At 28.1% G+C, this 16,247-nt stretch overlaps 1 non-coding gene across 1 annotated transcript; it reads right to left on the reverse strand.

The window, feature by feature from the left end:
* Positions 1-825: 825 nt before the first annotated feature.
* On the reverse strand, positions 826-896 carry TRNAG-CCC (transfer RNA glycine (anticodon CCC)). Its single transcript has one exon. It is a non-coding gene; the product is annotated as a tRNA-Gly (tRNA).
* Between the last annotated feature and the right edge of the window lie 15,351 nt (positions 897-16,247).

The raw sequence follows: 16,247 nt of genomic DNA on the forward strand, positions 1-16,247 counted from the left end.
CCAGGATGAAATTTCCCGGATATCAACGAAACCTCCTCGGAATGGTAGAGGACGATCGCGACAGTGATAAAACTCCGTCCCTTCGGCGAACTGGGTTTGGGACGAGGAGACAGTCCTACCTGATAGCTTACGGGAATTTATTACGACCACTGGAACTGACACCTTCGTTTGGTCTAGAAAATGAGAGCCTGCGCTGCAAACTTTGCAAGACCCTGCACCAACTGCGAAAAGGCGATAGGATGGAAGAAAGCTGGGTCATCGAAAAGGTCGAGACTGTGGGGAGAGTGAAGTGAAATCTGAGGTCAGTGCGAGAAATTCGATACACTGACAAGCTGATAAGGAGCCGCCAACGATTAGGAAAAATCTATGTTACAATTGAGGACTGGTTTTCTCGGGTTAATTCGTCCCCAACTGACTCGGAACTCTTGGCGATTGATACTCAAGTATCTTAACAAGCATGGTTATTTGTATTCGTCGCGCATGTCACATCGTGTAATTTCACAAGATGGTGGAGGTTGGGGGTGGGCAGATGAGCCATAGCGTTTGCGGTGAGTGTTCGGAACTGGATTATAGGGCCGTTGGGGAGCTCAATATCAGTGTGGGCGGTGATATGACCGGGCACGCTCAAAGGCTACAACCTGTTCCTTGATCATCTGCAACAACAGAAGATGAGGTAGTGCCGCATGAGCCCTCCATTTTAGCCCTCCATTTCGCCATTTCTCATGCGTGGATGTGGATGAGATGCGCAACCAAAAAGGGTAACTGAAGCCCATCCGTAGTTGGACGTTGCGACTGCAAGCTGCGACTGCAAGCCAAGCTGGTTCGTGCGCAGCCAGGGAATCGAACCCCGGTCAGTACCGTGGGAGGGTACTATGATACCACTACACCAGCTGCGCCCAAGAAATGAGTCCCGCCAGCGTTCGCCCGACAAGGCTGCATCTCGTCTGTGTTGTCTGTGCCATCACCCACACACGCTCCTTCTATTGTACATGTCGCTGCAAATGTCCACATCTGAAACAATTCAACCGCAGCTTCTCATTCTCGCTCCCCGCGACGGGATCCACTCCACCAAATGCACAACCTCACCAATGTTCTGAGGCTTCGGAAAACGCAACAAAACTGTTTAATTATTGATGAATGAAAAAAAAACAAAAAAAACAAAACACATGAAAAAACCAATCAAACAAATTAATCTACTGCACATTTGTGTAATTTTAAGTTCTTTCTGACATTTTTTTTACTTTTTCTTTTTACTATCCTTTACTTGTAAATTGTAGAAAATATGGTCATCCATGACATATGTATCTAATTGGCTACAAATTACTGGAATTTTTAAGGCCATGAACTAGCAAAACTTCAATTGAGATTCTTACAAAGATTGATCTCCACTTTTTTGAAGCAACTGAAGCAAAAATATTTATAAAATATTTGTGATTCTACCTTGGTACTTGATTTTCAAATATTGGGGCCATAATAACACACACAGCATAGCATCTATTTGTTAATTTTTTAGTGAACATAAAAATATCTCTCCCCTTGAAATAAATGCATAATTATTCCTACTTCACACATTTGCTTTTAAACTTGCCATTTTTTTTATAACATACTGGATTAGATTAAATTTTCATGGACGAAGTTTTTCTGAGACTAAACACATCTTATAATATTTAATTTCACCTTTGGAGGCTGTATGTGTAATAAAAACTATCAATTTTTTTATTTTTTTTTATTTTATAATTAATTCTTTTTAAATAGCATTAAATTTGTACTAATAACTTTTTTTTATTAAAACCACCTAATTGATTGAAATTGAAAATTGAAAGTATTGCTCATAAATTGAATTGACATAAATAATATGTTTTTGATGTGATATTTTTATATATATATATATATATATATATATAGAAAAAGAGAGAAGAGAATGTTAAAGCAATCCAAATTTTTACTAAATCAATCCACCTCTTTAAACCATCATTGCATCTTCATGTCCCATATCCATGTTCTCCTTGTTTCCATACCCTTGTCCCATGTTCCAACCTCTTTAATCACGTTCCTATCTAATCCCTTGTCCTTGTTTCTCAACAGCTCACTTCTTGTTTAGGAGGTAGAAAAATGAGAGGACTTTATTGCAAATTTTATGATGAATTGAGATGGGAATCTAGAGGCTAAGATGTCATTGGATATTTCAACTATTCGGATAGTTGGAAGCTTTGGAAGAATACCAAAATTTGCTTTGTAATACAACCAAATAGAGTGAGTCTATGAGCAATGGTACTGATTAATATAAATGTTTCATGTGCCTAATTTTGTAGGTAGCCCTTACTTGTCTACTACTACATATAATAGAACTAGTGTCTATACTACTGTTGTAACTCATAATTGCTTCAAGTATTCAATCATCCAAGTGTGTTATTATGCACCACAACTTGCTTTGAGTCAAGAACATTTGTACATCCTTGGAGGTCAATGTAAAGAACCATTTTAGGTCAAAGTTGATATATCTAATTTGATGTAAATATTCTTTCTTTTTTTGTATTCTAGGATGACTAAAAATATTGTATAGACAATGACAATAGAGACATTGGTTATACCAATTTATAAAGACTTTTTTCCCTTTAAAGGCATTACAAGAGATGTAGACACCATGGAGAAGTTAGATAGTTTTATTTTTTATTTTTAAAATTTTGTATATGACTTATTTTGAGGATTTGGTAGACAAAAGCTTTGCCTTGCAATAAGAAGCTGTAAATATGTGCAATGGCCTTTTAGCATGTAATTGGCTTCACAAAGTTCATTTTTAGTCCACAATTATAAACAATCATAGCATTTTAAAATATAGAGCTTGATTGTTTTTCTTTTGAAATGTAATGAATCTTAGATTCTCTATTGAAACTAAAAATTATAACCTTGAAATAAAAAGTTTCAATTTTGAATTAGTAAATCAAGGATTATTGAGGTTGAAGTGAGTTAGGGTCTCAGAAAGTAGAGTTTTAGGTCTAGTGAGGGTTTCTTAGATTTCTTACAATCTATCAATTGGATTGGAATAAAAATTAGGTGCATGGATAATAGACATATTTTGATACGTATGTGAGAATTTTGAGAACAATCAAACAATTGGATAAGGAAATATTGATGTTGGAAGTTTAACATTTAGATTGAAGAAGGAAGCCGGCCAATGTCCGAGCAAATATTAGGATTGATCTTCTTTTTGGTGAGTTTGATCTTCTTAAAATAAATATTTGTGCTTATTGTTAACTTAATTTTGAAGAGATATGCAAAATTTGAGTTAAAATCAATGGTTAATTTATTAGTTATTGAGGTTTGTATCTACTATAGGAGTTACTTGAGATTATTTAGAGTTTGGTTAGGGTATGTTTAGGATTGATTAGAATTTGGTCAAGGTTTATTTAGGTTTATTTAGGATTTGGTTAGGATTTGACTAAGATTTGATTAAGGTTTGATTAGTATTTGATTAAGATTTGTTAGGATTTGATTAGGATTTATTTAGTATTTGGTTAGGATTTGATTAGGATTTAATTAAGGTTCTATTTTAATATTTTATTAATATTTCTATTTTAGTATATTTTTGAATTCTATATTATTTCTTTATGTTTTTGTTTAAGATCCTTTAAGAATATTTTATGTTTCTTACATAATTCTTGTGAAATTTTGATTGAATTTGATTGTATGTTTGATTATATTTGATAATCTTTAATTTTAATTTGTTTAAGAATCTATTAGAGTTATTAAGACTTGTTGTTGCAATTTTTCTTTTATCTTCTACAGTGACGTGTCCGGTGCATTCTTAAGCCAAACGCCACATAATATGACATTGTGACATTGGAACCATTATTTTTCTTAGTCCATTTATTGTCGTGCAATTGTAGATGATCAAAGACAAGTGCTAAAGATCTTGACTTCATTGAATGGAGGTGCAATTGATTAATTGTAAGGAATTAGAATCAAAGTAGAATCTAAAAATAAAAAGATGTTGAAGATGATAGTTGGATGGTTTAGGTGCACTCATAGCAAGTTCTTATGTAAGGATATCAAGAAATAAGATGTGCACAAGTTGGAGCAAGAAGAAGACAAGGAACATAAGAGCAAGAAGTTATTGATAAAATGTGAGTTCCTACCAATGATTCTTTCATGCATGGAATCTAACAAAAATGAGTTGCAAATAGATTAAGAAGGGTTGTTTGTAAAGTTCAACAAGAAAGAGCTAGGCCTACTAATATTCTTGAATAAGTAGCTAAAAAAGGAAAAAATAGATGAAAGTCTGAGGCAATAGAAGGTATAGTTGTTGGAGGTGGTGATGTCAGGCTAGAAAAAACTTGCCTTAAGAAAGCATTGGACTTTTGGCTATCACTATTTGCTCAACCAAAACTCAAGATTAAAAAAATACCAAGTTTATATATAAAACGTTTCCTATAGAGGCAATTACATTAATACATAAGCCCTAAGTACCAAAGATCATCCAAAATATAATAAAAATATTATAAAACCTTATATATCCTTAAGGTGGATTTTTTTCAAACTTCAATAGCTCATATTTCAAAATTCGACCATCCAAAAAAACCAAAATTTTACATGAAGTACTAATGTACTTTTTATAACTATTACTACAAATTTCAATTACAAATTTATTACGGAACTTAAGATATCACCAAAAATCTAACAGTAGCTTCAAATCCTTGCTTATATATATATATATATATATATATATATGTAATTTTCTTTATATCTCACAAATTAAGCACTCAAATATCATAAAATTTTGATATATAGCTTTTTAATCTAATAACATATACTTTAAAAAATTTTGAGCTAAAAATTCATTTGGAAACTCAAGATATGGTTCCAACCATTACTATCAATAAAACGACTCACTTATTGCCTTTGAATTACATGTGCTATCTTCAATGTTCTATAACTTCTTTATACAAACTCCAAATGTAATTTTTTTCCATGAAACATGTAGATTTTGAAGTCACCTTTGCGGCTACACCTTCCAATCTCCAAAATTTGTCATAAAACTCCTTGTATTTTCAAAAGAGCAACAATATATCTTAAAAAGACACCTTAATTTCAAATGGCTATAATTTCATAATTCTAACTCTAAATCCTCTAAAATCTATGCACAAATTATAGTCCAAATCCTAAACCTTAAAATCCTTATTTTTTATTCTCAAATGTCCCTTCTAAAGTTGCCAAAATCCTTGTTATGGTGGCAAACAACCTATTGAATGCCTATTGGGCATGGTCTTTGATCAATAGGGATGAAGATCTTTACCTTTTACCTTCATCCATCCATACCTTACTTTCATCCTTTCAAATAAGTTTCTTAGAGGTTTGGATCTTCATCTTTGATTTCCAATCTTCTCCTTAAATTTTATACTACGTATCTAAATCCTATATAAATTAAATACTATAATTAAAATAAATAAACCTCAAAATAAATATTCTTACATCAACTCTCTTTAAATTAATCTACTAACCACTCTAATGTACATCAACACTTATAAACATATTAAATATTTTAGTTAATTTTTATATACTATAAATAACTACAATACGACAACAAGTGAAGATGTAACAAATGGTTTTGTGATGTATATATTAAATATAGATTTATAAATAATGGATGTAAAAATTATTATTCAAGTATATGAAATTATAACAATGCAATATTGAATCTAATGTAGTTTGATGCAACTTAACCTAAACTTGGTATAGGTTTATAATTTCATCTAATACAATATAAAATTTATGGTGAAGTCTTCTTATTTTTCTACCTCCTACACAAGAAGCAAGTTGTTAAAAATCGAGGAAGAGAGGTCGAGTAAAGATGGAGTTTGAAAGGTCAAAATGAAAAACGAGGGCATGGAAATGTAGAAAACAAAGAGAACCAAGACATGGGTCAAGAAAATGCAATGATAGTTTAAAGAGGTAGATCAATTTAGTAAAAATTTGGGTTCCTTTTACATTCTCTCTTATATATGTATATATATACATTAGTGGATACCCGTGCCATTGACCACAAAAAATTTCCAAAATAAAATGTAAGAACTTATTGTCTTATGTAATGTAATTCTACAAATTAGTACTAAGTTCACTTACAAACGAATCAATCCATAAAGATACAAATCCTCAAGTGCAATATAGTATCAAGAAGTCATGGAAGTGAAGATTATAATTTTTAAAAGATTGTAAATGAATGAAAAACAAATTACAAATTCAGATTTTTTTTCAATGGTATTCTTAATCAAAACATTTAAAAATGCACCAAAGTTTTAAAAATCTATTGAAGCATATTTAAAAAAGAAATTATAAAAAAATTAATGTGGCATTAGTACCTATTTTTATACTTAAGGCTTCAATATGTCAAAAATCAAAATCCAAATAATTTACTCAACATAGTGTTATTGATGAAAAAGCTTCTTTTTACACTTTAATATATTTTTTTATATATATATGTATATATACCAATTCATCTATTTTATCTTCCTTTTATGTATTTTTTTTGAAACTTTAATAAATAAAAAAAATCAAATTTATTCAAAAATACTACATTTTATTTTTCTAATTTATGTATCATGTGACTTTATTCTGAGTCGTTTGTTAAGAACTATTTTACATTTACAAAATACAATAAATTAACATGATCAGGGTTATGGATGAAAAACAGAAAATTACACACAATCTTAAGTTACAGATGCATCATTTCCTCAAACTGAAATTTTAATTACATATGTATATATATATATATATATATATATATATAAACCAGCTTTATCTATTTGTTTGTTTTGTTTTGTTTTTTTTTGTTTTTTTTTTTTTTTTTTTCATATGTAAACCAGGGTTATTGAGTTATAGCTTTAAAAAAAATGTTCCCAAGCAATTGAATTGTCTAAAATATGTTTAATAAAGATATTTGCTTTAGGCATCGAATTGCCTCAACAAATTACCAGCTCATGTGCAACATCCAGTTATGTAAAAACCATATGTGTAAAAGTATACTAATTCGTTCATAAACACATCTCCATCTATAAAAGCACAATCAATAAATTATAAGAAATTAAATTATTGATTATTAGAAATTTATTACATGAAATTTATTAGTTGAAATTTGAGTTTTTGGCAACAAAGAAGTTGTAAAATCTTAACTTTTAGTTGGTAAGTTAAAAATTGACCACTTCTAAAACAATATAAGAAAAAGAGTATATGCATAAAGATAGAAAAATTAATGTTTCTTTATTTTAATTTACACATACGATTTTTTATATTTCATATTAACAATAACTAAAATAACTAAGTTATAAGAACTTCTAGATAAATTGCATTTATGGTGGTATTTTCATCATCATTATTTTTTGGATATAGGATCTTTATCATATTCAAAGAAGTGCATTATCATAGGGCAACATACAATTGTCTATGTACAAATGTCAAGGTTCTAAGATCTATTCTTACATTCTTTAGCAATTGTCCTTGAGAGTTATTAATGATCATTGCAAATCCTACCTTTATTGGAAACTTTCTTTGTTGCAACTTGAAAGGAATATCTTTAGATGATAGACATAATATGATCTTTGAAAGCCAATCGTCCTTTGTAGTCTCTAAATAAAAGTCTTGCCTCTATAAAACTCAATGAATCAATTGCATGATGATAAATCATGATCCATTGCAAAGTCCTTGATGCAGAATAATATTTTACAATAGTATAATAAGACATCTAATCTTAAGTTTTAAGCTAAATAGTAGCAATTTAGATGGATTTAAACTTTTCAAATACTTTGTTGGATAATAATAATTATTATCTATACCATCTTCTATAATTGCTACATTTACATTGAGATAAATACATAAAACTTTAAGAAGTCTTTATATAGCATGCTAATTTCAATCATTAATATTATAATTTTAAAGAAATAAAATAGACTTATTAGTGAAATAATCATCTCTAAGTGTCTTATTATCATCTAATTCTAAATAAACACCTTAAATCAAATTATTTGATGTTGGATCTACTTTCATATATTTTAAAAAAATCACAATATTTTTCAATGGATCCACAATTATTGATTCTTTTCAAAACTTTTAATCCTAAATCTATAAACTTTTGAATTAAATATAGATTAGTTTTTGATTCTTAGAATATAAAAAATATTCTTTATTTTTATTATTTTTTTAGAAAAATTTTCAAATTGAATTTTCTTTTCTACTTGTATGTATAGCTCATCATATAGTTGTTTTCATGTTAGATATTTAAAAGTTATCTATTTTTTTAGTTAGTTTTAATTTCTAATCACATGTAAGTTTGCTCCAAAGTCGAAGAACCACTTACTTTTGAAATCAATGCATTACAATCAATATTTATTGTTGCTTCAATTAAAAGATTCAATACATATTCTTTCCTTTTGTCATCTTCTATTATATTGGTATAATCTCTTTTTTCCATTTTTGATAACATAAAGTTAAATTTATTATATTTGATTTTCATGATTTATTATATTAAATTACAAAGTAAAATATCTAAGTTTTTTACATTTATAATAAATAATGTATTATTTTGATTTTTGTTCAACTTTATTTAAGTAGCTACTTATTACAATTTGATGATAATTGTGCCATCTTTTTTGATGATGATGGATAAATCAGCATTTGCTAAATCTTTTGTATGAGCCATGTTTTTTGAATCCAAAACCTCAAAAAAAAATCCTCTTATATACAAAACTTGTTCTTTGTGATCTTTGATCTTCTTAAGTTAATAAGAAAGATTTTTTTTTGTAACAACAAACCTTTGAAATTCAAAAATATAGATAATTTGATCATACCTTTTATATTTTCTTGAAAGAAGATTAATTCTTTGATAAAATATTTAATATTAAAGTAAAAACAACTTTATTACACAGACATATATCTATTATGGCTAATTAGTTAAGAAGAAAATTTATTTCTCGAAATTTTTTTTCCAAGCTTTTCCTTGTCAAGGATATGAAATTACAAAGAACCAAGAAATCAATAAACTTTTAATCTACTAGAAAAAATTATGTAATCAATTAACATATAATATATAAATGTAGAATGGATATCATCAAAGATAAGAAGACCAAATATTGTTGAAATAAAATTAAAAAGAAAATAGATATTACCAAAATAAAAAATAATTCAATTTCGCCCATATATATACTACCTAATTAAAAACTACATTGTTGTATTACAAGAAGTCTTACTTGAAAATACACAAGATACTTAGTTGTGGAAGGTAAAAAAAAAATTTCAATAATAGATCCTAACAACTCTAATAGAATCATATATAAATTTTAATTAAAGATTATCAACCATAACCAAATATTAATTAAGCTCAATTAAAATTTTAAATAAATTATAAAAGAAACATAAAGAAATATTTAAAAATTTCTGAAAAAATAATAAAAAAAATTCTATCTTTAAAGAAATTTAAAATAAATAAAAAATAAATCGTAGATACATCTAAAAGAAATCCATGAGAATCTTAAAGAAATCCATTTGAAATCCTAAAGAAATTGTAAAGAAATTTAACAAAAATCCAAAAAATCCTACAAAAATAAAAAAATAAAAATCCTTAAAGAAATCCAAAAGAAATCTTAAAAAAACCTAAAAGAAATAGAAAGTAACCTGAAAAATCTCTTAAAAAATCTTAAAGAAATTCTAAATTATAAACCAAATTCTAAAAAGAACTCCAAAGTTGACATAGACATGCGGTTTTGTCTATTGAGATCTGACTTTGAATTAGGTTGATAATCGGTCTTCTTAGGATATCAAATTTTGATAATTTGATATAAATTTTACTTTGATCTATTATTAATTGTCTCTTAAACATACCTATAATAATTTCTTATTTCATTTATCTTGATTTGGCTCATTTATACCTCTTCAAAGTAAATAAAAGTCCCTTCTATAAAAAGTAGTATTAAGACTAAAATTTTTACTATCTTTCTATAATTTATCATTGATTTTTTAATACATCTTTTTAATAGTCTCTTCTAAAATAACATCATTTTTTAAAATTTTTCACCATATAGTCATATTACCATACAACATCGATGCTCTTTGAATCTATGCATCCTCTGGTATACACCAAATAATTCAAATCTTATTTGATTCATATTATATTCTCCATATCTCCATCAATTTCTTCTTCATTATTTTTTCTATTCAATTCAAAATCATCTTCTTGTCTTAAAAGTTTTTTGTCTTCAACAAGGTCTTCTATATTTATTTCGATTTGTCTTCCTTTGAATGTCTTCACTTATTTTTTTACAATTGATATTTTTAACCTTTTTCCATCTTGCCTTTGTAATGAGAAAGTAGGATTATCATGAATAGTTGTTACGACATATGGTCTAAATCATTGTTTAAAAAAATTCTTTAAAATACTATATTAATTTTTTAAGCTACTATTATAGACCAAAATTCAATCACCTTCTTCAATTGTCTTAAGTCTCAATTAATGTTTCTTATCAAATCGTGCCTTATTTTGTAACCTTACTCTTTTTAACCTTTTTAATGCTATTTATACATCTTTTGATCTTTGCTTAAGTTATTAAATTTTAATAGCTAGAAGTTCTTCTCTCATCAATTTATCTTTTTTTAGTAGCACACTCTAAATAAGTATTTTTTTTCAATTGGTCTAGTAGGTTTTTGATCTATCATGAGCTCAAAAGGCATATATTCTATTACTAAATTATGAGTTATTCAATCAACCTACAATGCAAGTGGCAAAAGTTAAGGCCATTCTCTAATCTTCCCATTACAACCTTTAATTAATGCTTTTACAATTGGTGGGTGACCACGTTCACTTTTTATACTTTCTTCATGATTATAAGTAGTAGATAATGACAACTTAATTCTATATCTTTTAAAGAATCCACAAGCTTCTTCTACATTTAATTTCCTATGATTTGTAGTGATTTTTCTCACATATACATAACAACAAATAATATTTTTAAGTAAAAATTTATAAATTTCTTCTATTGACTTTGTTCTCAATGCTCTACCTTTTACTTCATTTGATAAACCTTCACAAGTGAAGATCAAATACCTCATTTGTCACAATCCAATTGGCATAATAATCAATTTAATAATCCATTTAAAATAAATAGTCAAAGAATATGTCAGATGTAAGCTATCTTGATGTTGTATACTAAAATATGCTTGACAAGTTTTACATGATTCTATAAAAAAAAGTGCATCTCAATACATATTATTTTTTTATCAATATTATTTTTTAAGTTTAGCAAAAGTAGACCAAATTTTCCTATGTCTTGTCCATAAATTATTATAAAATCTCTTTAATAATTTTTGTTGCTTTTCTTTATTGCCTATCATTCATTATGGCATTCCAATTCTTTTCTTTAATCTCTTTTATAAAAATCTCTCTTGAAGCAAAAATTCATATGTATTTTTTTTATTTGTTTAAATATTTCTATAAACCAATTTCTTTGTATTATTAAGGTATTCAAATAATGACCAATATCCAATAATTATTCTTTCATAAAGCTCTTTAAAAAAAAAACTTATTTTTGTTACTAAGATTTGATACTAAATAGAATTTTGATTCTTCATCATCAATTTCTTCAACCATTTCATCTTCTCTTTTATATCTTGCCGAAAATAACATGTCTGCCACCAAATTGTCATTTTTTGCAACATGCTTAAATTTGGATAATGATTTAATATAAGCAATCTACTTAGTATTGAAATATCTAATGTTGAACAATTGGTAATCATTTCAAGGAATGGCAAGTAATTTGTTTCAATTACCACCATTGTATTAATCAAATAATATTTTTTTAACTTTTTATAGCCAAAACAACCTCTTATAGTTCTCTTTTGACTTATAAATATGCATATTGACAAGTATTTAAAACTTTAGCTCCAAATCAAATTACAAATTTTTTTCTCTTTCAAATCAGCTTAGCCTATAGTCTACTTAATAGCAATAAGACCTATATCTATAATAAATATTACTTACTTATTATACTCATAATTACTTCTTCTTAAGATTAGAGGCATCAATAATAATATCTTTAGCTTTTGCATTACTTTAGTATGCTTTTTTTTCCATTTAAATTGACAATTCTTATATAATAATTCATATAATGGATTTGCTATATGAACATAATAAGGAATCTATATACAATAAAATATAAAAGCTCCTAAAAACTTGCATACTTACATTTCTTTAAAATAATCTTTTTTTTACTAATAATAAGGGATTATTATATTTAAACTTCAATTTTTTGAAAAATTCTTTTATAAATTAATACAAAAGATTTTATGAATCTCTTAAATTTCTTTTCTTTTATATTACTTTTAAATTTTTTATTGAATCTTTTCATAAAAGTCTAGTGATAAGTTTTATCATCTTATCTATAATTTCATATTTTGTCTCTTCAATAAATTTTTGTACTTTAAAAGATTTAATTGGAGATTAATCTTTTATTAAATAAATTTCTACAATCTTACCATGTCATCGACATATATTTACTATAATTGTTACGTAGATAGAAGTAAGTAAAAATAGATTAATTTCATAATATCTTCTAGAGAAGCTTCCTTAAAGCTTCATAGATGTTGCTTCAATTTTACATGCGTTTATATTTGATTGATAGGTTAGAAACTTTGTCAACAAATTAACCACATGCCAGACATGTTGATAGCTTGGAGAACAAGCTAACTATGTGGTATCCATATACTAAACTTACCTTGCAAGTTAAGATACTTGTTGTGCAAAGTCAAAATATTTTTGGAGGTCCTATAGAACGTCGCTATGTATCTCATAGGTAGATAGTATACCTAGAAGTAAGAATGAAGCCTTCTTCACTCTTGTCAACTCCTTTCTTGCTTCTAGTTTAGTTTCAAGGATCTTTAGTTTCTTATCTTTTTACAATAGCCATTGTAGTTTCTTTTTTAATGTACATATTTAATTATTTCTTTTTTGTCATCTTTCTTTGAAAAAAATCTCACTTGTTTATTTATTTTTATCAAATTTTATCCTTGATAGATTAAAAAGAATGAACTTATATTATTAGAGCTTTGTCCTATCTTGATCAAGAATTGGTTATCCCTTTTTCTTTATAAGATATAATTGTAGTAGGAGTTGCGGATTACCCTCTTCTAAACTGATATTGTTCCTAGTATTTTCTTTGTTCTTAAGTCCTCTCTTCTATTTGTCATGAGCGATATCAAACATCTTCTCTTTTCTAAGTGTTATTATGGAGGACTTATTGAAATGAAGAGTGCAATGGCACAAATGCAAGAACAATTGACAAAGTTAATACTTGCGAGGCATCAACTCAATTTACCACCACAAGGAGCAATAAGATTAGCAAGAAGTAAAGATATATGGCTCAAAATTTCCATAAGTATGAGTTATTAAGTTAGAAAGCTATAGATCAAAGTTTCATGGTGTTTGAGTACTTATTTTGTGAGATATGAAGAAATTAGCACACAGGTATATGTAAGCTAGGGTTTAAAGCTACTATTAGGATTTTGGCGATATCTCAAGTTCCATAACGAATTTTCTGTTGAATTTTTTTGTGGTAGTTTTTGAAATCATATTAGTACTTCATGTGAAATTTAGGGTTGTCTGGATGGTCCAATTATAAGATATGAGCTATTAAAGTTCAAGAAACATCTTTCATAAGGATATATCAGGTTTTAAGATACTTTATCATATATTTGGTTGTTTCTTTGTACTTGAGCTTTAGTTTTGCTGTAATTTCTTTAAAAGAAAAAATATTATATGTATATATTTGATTTTTTTATATCTGACTTAATTGAGTATTTAGTGGCAACTAGAAGCCTAGCTTTTTCTTGAGGCAAACTCTTTCTACTTCGACAATGTATTAGCCAATTTCTCTACGGATTACAATATAGTGTAAGAAAATTAATACTCAAATTACTTAATCCTCAAACATTGAGTCAAGCAATTGACTTTGCTGTGAACTACAACAATCATCTTTTTGAATTTCAATTTGAGAATCGTACAAGTAGACCTCAAGATTATTATAATTCAATGGCAATATCAATATCTTATCAACACATATATTCAGAAGTAGAGGATATGTAAATTGATGTGCTACTTTTCAAACCTCTTACTGAGTAAGAAAAGACTCATCGTCGTGAGGAAGGATTGTGCTTATATTATGGAAAACCTAAGCACACTGCTCAACATTTTCCAAAAAAGAGATGCAACCATAAAATGAGGAATATAGCTATCAAAAAAGATAGTATGTAGGAAAACAAATTTGTCCAACTAAAATAGGGACCGTTGTCGTACTGTAAATGCTTATAGTATGTAAAAATTAGTTAAAATATATTATATGTTGATAAATCTAGATGTGTGTTAGAGTGGCTAGTAGATTAAATTAAAAGGAGTTGTTATAAGAAACTTTACTTTGTTTCTTTACTTCTTTTGATTTTGACATTAAATTTTATATATATATATATATATATATATATAAGACCAAAATGTTTAGTATGAAGCCTTAGGAGAAGGTGGAAATCTAAAGATAAAAATCTAAACTAGTAGCAGGCTAATTGGGAGGGATGAAAGCAAGGCATGATCGGATGAAGGCAAGGAATGGAAAACTTCATCCCTATTGGTCGAATACCATACCCAATGGGCTTCAAGGAGGTTGCCCGTGGCCTTATTAGGGATTAGGGTTCCTCTTTCGAGGGCATTTAGAGATTACAAGCTAGAATTGTAAAGTTTAGGATTTGAGGTACAATTTGTATACAAAAATTAGAGGATTTGGAGTTAAGATAAAAAAGTTATAGCCGTTTGAAGTTAAGGTATTCATTTAAGACATATTGTTACTCTTTTGAGCGTACAAGGAGTTTTACAGCAGATTTTGATGATCGGAAGGTGCAACTGGAACGGCGATTTCAAGGCCTACATCTTTCACGAAAGAATTATTGCTTTTGGAGTTCATATGAAGGAGTTGTAAGGAGTTGAAGGCGGCGCTTTCAAATCAAAGGCAGTAAGTAAGTGGTTTTGTTTGTAGTAATGGTTGGAGCCATAACTTGAGTATTCGGATGAATTTTTGGCTCAAACTTTTTGGAGAATGTAAAATTTTGTGTTAAAAAGCTATATATACAAATTTCATGGCATTTGAGCTTATATTTTGTGAGATATGAAGAAAATTGCACGTAGATGTATAAAGACAAGGGTTTGAAGTGACTGTTAGGATTTTCAAGATATCTCAAGATCTGAAATGAATTTGTAGTTGAAATTTGTTGTAGAAGTTAATAAGAATACATCAGTACCTCATGTAAAAGTTGAGTTTGTTTGGACGGTGGAATTAGGAGATATGAGGTGTTGAAGTTTGGCAAAATCTCCACATAAGCATAAACAAGGTTTTAGAAGATTTTATCATATTTTGGAAGTTGTGGGTTACTTGAAGATTGTGTATTGGGTGTAATTACTCAAAAGGAGAAAATTATATATAAACTTAGGACTTCCCTTATTTTCAAGCTTAATTTAAGCCCATCATTTTCTTGAGGCAAACTCTCTCTACCCCGACACGGTGCGGTTGGAACCTTGTCCAATACCTAGTGAAGGTCCTATTCTCTCTTCAAAACCCTGTCCTTGTTTTATGATAAATATTATTTTAGGACCTAAACATCAAAAAGCCTCTACCTTGTTAGATTTAGGAACTTCACCATGTTTCTTAGATGAAGAATTTGCTAAAGATATAGTATACTTTTAGTGAAGAAAACTAAATCTGTTCATGTAGAAATCGTAGATGGTTGTCCATTGTCTTCAAGAAATGTTATTCATGGAACCTTTCCTATAGAAGTAGTAACTAATGGACATAGTAGCTTTATAATATTTAATATCATTAGACCTCCCTCTAATTCAGTTATTTTAGATTTATCATGGCTAAAAAAATATAATCCTAAAATAAATTAGACTTCTTGTAGTCTTAAATTTTTTGAAAGTATAACTAAGAGTATAGTTAATCAAGTAGAAAGTCATAATTTTAGTATAATTAAACCTATATTTGTAGGTATAAGAACTTTCTTACATACTGTAAAAGAAAGATCACTTTATGTCATTTATGCCACATCTATTTCTACAGATGGAAAGACTTCAAGTAGCATTCTAAGCCAATATCAAGATTTTCAAGATGTATTAGAGAAAAAGAGTGCGGATACTATTCTATAACATTGTTTCTATGACTGCTCAATTGACC

This window comes from Physcomitrium patens, chromosome 2, assembly GCF_059467195.1.
Source record: "Physcomitrium patens ecotype Gransden chromosome 2, ASM5946719v1, whole genome shotgun sequence".
Taxonomy (NCBI): domain Eukaryota; kingdom Viridiplantae; phylum Streptophyta; class Bryopsida; order Funariales; family Funariaceae; genus Physcomitrium; species Physcomitrium patens.